The 5026-nt window shown below is 22.2% G+C and overlaps 1 pseudogene; it reads left to right on the top strand.

Moving 5' to 3' along the window:
• The first annotated feature begins 3706 nt into the window (after positions 1-3706).
• LOC18020955 overlaps positions 3707-5026 on the top strand; it is a 4545-nt pseudogene continuing 3225 nt past the window's right edge.

The raw sequence follows: 5026 nt of genomic DNA, 5'->3' as shown, positions 1-5026 counted from the left end.
GCTCCATAGAATTGGTTGTTAAAGAAGCTGGAAACTTAACAAAAAATATATATTCAATGGAAAAAGAGTTATGACAAAACTGTGGAAAGACAAGAACAGAGGAGAAAATTAATATCTTTCCAAATTTAAACGATAGGGTGTTTGAAAATGCCAAAATCATTTAAGTAATTAAACAACTATAATTATAATATAAACCCTTAAAATTTATGTTTGTCTAGTAAGAATCCCATATATCTAATTTTCTAAAAAAAAGACCCATGATTTTGAGACTATAATGTACGTTAAAACATACTCTAAAGTTGCCCCCTCGATCTTGTAATAAATCAAGAAGTAAAGCTGCCTTGTCTTCATCACGCTGTTTGATTACAGAAGAAGAACGCTGTTTGATGATTGCAAGATCACAAAACCCAGATCTACTCAGAGATTCAATAAATAACGAGGGAGAAAAGCTAAATCGAGACAACATATAAAAGGACAAGTTTCACATACGATGGATGTCACAAGAATCAGGACGAAAAATAAAAAAGACAGAAAGAAGAGAAGAACCTGTAGTAATTTCTTGTTTGTTTGTCACGAGATCAAAACACAATCACATATCTGTTTTGTTGTTATTGTTTACCAGGAAAAAAGGTAAATATTAGATTTTTTTTTTTTTTTTTTTTGAAAGTTGATATTAGATGTTTGAGTAGAAGAATTGAAGGAGTTTTCATTAATGGCGTGAAGAACGCTGTAGATTCCACGTAATTGCGCATCTTAATAAACGCTTATTCATTTGTCATGAGTTACTCAAAAATGCACTTTGTAAAATTGATAACTCAAAAGTTAATTCAACATCAAGGAAAATTTCATGTATTAATTGAGTTAGAATTTTCTTTGTTTTTTTTCACTTTAAATAACTATCCCACGTGCATTGTATTTTTTGGCTGAAAAAAATTACATATTTACAGTTTATGCAATGCAAAAATATATATATATATATATATATATATTCACAGTTTTCCATTTTAAATGACTAATGTTAAAAAAAAATATGACATAACAAAATACCAATATATTTATGTATGTTTTCAAATAGTCAAATTTATTTGTATATATAAACTTTTTGTGTAAATATTCTCAGGTTTTTAATTTCTTCTATCTTTTATTCCTATCAAAAATAATTTTCAATATAATATTAGATTTTGCATCCACGCTACGCGTGGGTATTTTGTTGATAAAAATTATATACGATCAATTATATCTATGATGATATAAATTTTATATATTAGTGTTTGGATAATATATTAAAAATATTATGATATTAATATAATAATTTTAATATAAATTGTGATGTTTTAACGGTTTTGTTTTGAATCTATATATGTCGTATTTCAAAAATGTGTTATTTTATCAAACACTTATAAGTTAATATATATACTCAAACTACCTAAAAATTTTACAAATTAATCAAATGCTACTTTTTAAACATAATATTGACATGATGATAAAATATTATACATTCACTTCTTTAAATCGAAGAAGAAAAAATTGTTTTTTCATCATTTTCAATATTATTTCAATTATATATGTGTTATTTAAAAAAATAAATTAAAATTTAATCTTTTTCTGCTCTTGTTTAACCATACAAAATTTTATTTTGATTTATTAATTTAAAAAACAACTAATAAATAAAATATTTACTTTGAGATTAATAACAGCTTTAGTTTTGAAACCAAAATAATAGTTGAATATGATATGAATAAAATCACACAAAATATGTGAATTAAATATATTTTTGTCAATTGTTTGTGTTAAATTTTAAATAATTTTTCAATGTTGTACATCATCTCTTCTAATAAGAATCAAATTTTTTTTTCATCATGTTCATTTTTATTCTTGTTATATATGTTTTTTTAATCTTATTTATATATTTTACTGATTTTTGTATGATTATAATATTCAGTTTCATTATATTCATTCTCAATTTTTCTAATTATAATTAAGTATGTAAAATCGATACAATTTAATACATACAAATATAAAAAAATTAATAACAAATTGAAAAACTAAAAACTAAGAATTTCTATTAATATATTGTAATTCAAATATACAAAATGTAATTTTTTATTATTTTGGCATAATATATTACATGAGGTTATGTGAAAATATGTTTTGTATATGTAACAAAAATTTAGATAAATATAAATCATAGTTATTACTAATTTAAAATTTTACGTGAAAAGCTTTAAAATCAAGTAACTTTATCTTGTATAAGTTGGATATATTTTTATTATAAATAATAAATTAAATTTATAACTTAAACAGTGATATTGAAGATTTTAATATCATGTTGTTTTTTTGTTAATAGAAATTTCTTTAGTTTTTAATTTATTTTCTTAACAATAATATTAGAATTAGGAAATTTTTGTTTATATTTACAATATTGATATATACGAATAAAGTTGAATTTTTAAACGCTGATGTAGATGCCTTGAAAATAATATAGCTTTAACTGTTATTAATAATAAAAAAAATTGTTAACAAAGTTTTTTCTATAAATACATTATTTGTTAATGATATAATTTTAAAATTTGAAATTTTTTAATTTTAAATATTGATGTGGACCAAGAAAATTGAACTTTTAAATCCTATGTTGACGCTTTTAGAGACATATAACTTTAACTTTTATTAGTAATAGATTTAAAAATCAAAGCTGGAAGATCGTACACGAGGCCCGTTGCGGCAAGTGATTTTGATCTCTCCTCCTTGTTTTGAAACATACCAAATATATTCGGATATTGTTCGGTCAGCTAATTGTTACCTTTGAAGTTGGGTTGTTAAAACCCCGTTAGATGCCATGTTATTCCAAAAATCTTCTTCGAATACCTCAGTCTCTTTCGCCTTAATGACGGAACTTCTTACTCTATTTTCAGTACTTCATTTTTTTAAAGTGTCGAGTATCAATCACTTGACATGTTTCTCGAACTGCTTGGAATTTATCATTCTTCTCAAATTTGATGGTCAAGCTATAGAGATTTTATGGTATCTTTTTCAATATTAAAACAGCTTATAGTGGCTTTGTTTATATCTCTTTTCATCATATTTTTTGTAATTTAGCTAATATATAAACAGATAATTTAGTCAAATTCGTTCTTTTACGTTGAAATAATTCATTCTTTAGTGAAACCTAACTCTATATTTTTGTTTTTTCAATTGAAATGGTTGTACACAAAGGAAAAAAAAACTTAAAATTTATTATAGTATGTGACAAAAATTTGATTGCTAATATAAGAGCCCCTAAATATGTGTGCATACATCTAATTTAAATTCAAGATTTTCCTATTTTCCTACTTTAATATTGAAAATAATATAGCTTTAACTATTATTAAGAATTTTAATTAACAATTTTTCTTATATTGATTTGTATTAAAAATGTAATTTTATAATTTATAATTTTTTTTTAATTTAGTTATTGATGTAGACTAATAAATTTGACCTTTTAAATCTTATGTGGATGTCATTAGATGCATATAGCTTCAACTTTTATTTTTCTATATATATAATTTTTGTTAACAATAGAATTTTTTTTTAAAAAATTTTAAATATTGATATGGACCAATTTTAAATATTTTTCTATGTGAATATTTTTAGAGGCATATAGCTTTAACTTTTCTTAGTACTAGGATTTAGAAGCCTCCTTTTTTTAAGGCTTATCAAATGTATTTAGATGCTGCTTTGTCAGCTAATTGTTATCTTTGTAGTTAAAGATAGGTTGTTAAAACCCCATCAGATGCCATGTTATTTCAAAAATCTTCTTTGGATACATCAATCTCCTTCGTCTTAATAATGAAACTTCTTTCTCTATTTTATGTGCTTCGTTTTTCAAAAATATCGAGTATCAATCACTTGACATGTTTCTCGGATTGCTTGGAATTTATCATTCTTCTCAAATTTGGTAGCCAAGCTTTGGAGATTTTACGGTCTCTTTTTCAATATTAAAGCGTCTTGTAGTGGTTTTATTTATTTATTTTTCATATATTTTTTGTAATTTAGCTAATAGTTAAACATATAGTTTAATCAAGTTGGTTCTTTTATGCTGTAATGACTCTTTTTAGTGAAACTTAACTCTTATTTTTTTTTGATATGGTTACACACACAGAAATTTTTTTTTTCGAAATTGTTATATGTCACAAAAAAATGGATGCTAATGTAAGAGTCTCTAAATATGTGTATACATTTAATTTAAAATTTAAAATTTCCTATTTTAATATTATTTATTTTAGTTTTTTTCTATTAATAGAAATTATATATAATTTCTTTATCTTTAATAATTTTAAAAATACAATAATAGAATTTGTAAACTTTTAAATTTTCAATGTTGAAGTGGACCAATAAAAAAATTATACAGAATTTCTTTATTTAGCAATAATATTAGAATTTGTAAACTTTCTTAATTTCTTTACTCAATTATAATATTAGAATTTATAAACTTTCCTTATTTTTGAATGTTGATGTAGATCAATAGAATTAAAATTTTAAATCCTATGTGGACGCCTTAAATTTAAAAATTTCATATTTTAATATTATTTATTTTAGTTTTTTATTATTGATAGAAATTATATATCTTTAATAATTTTTAAAAAATTAATAATAGAATTTGTAAACTTTTTGATTTTCAATGTTGAATTGGACCAATAAAAAAATTATACAGAAATTTTTTATTTAGCAATAATATTAGAATTTGTAAACTTTCTAAATTTCCTTATTTAACAATAATATTAGAATTTGTAAACTTTCTTTATTTTTGAATTTTTGAATGTTGATGGGACCAATAGAATTAAAATTTTAAATCCTATGTGGACACTCTTAGAAGCATTTAGTTTCAACTTTTATTAGTATATAAGATGTTGAAACTGGTACTTTTTAATTTATTTTATCACTAAATTTTTAATAAATATAATCATTTTTAATAATCAAAATTTGAATTTATTCAAATAATAAGTACTGCTATTTATACAACAAAAATGTCATCAATCAGTTATTTTAA

The sequence above is a fragment of the Eutrema salsugineum genome, unplaced genomic scaffold, assembly GCF_000478725.1.
Source record: "Eutrema salsugineum unplaced genomic scaffold, Eutsalg1_0 scaffold_16, whole genome shotgun sequence".
Classification (NCBI taxonomy): domain Eukaryota; kingdom Viridiplantae; phylum Streptophyta; class Magnoliopsida; order Brassicales; family Brassicaceae; genus Eutrema; species Eutrema salsugineum.
The sequence above is the reverse complement of the archived record's forward strand: the minus strand, read 5'-3'. Positions and strand labels throughout refer to the sequence as shown.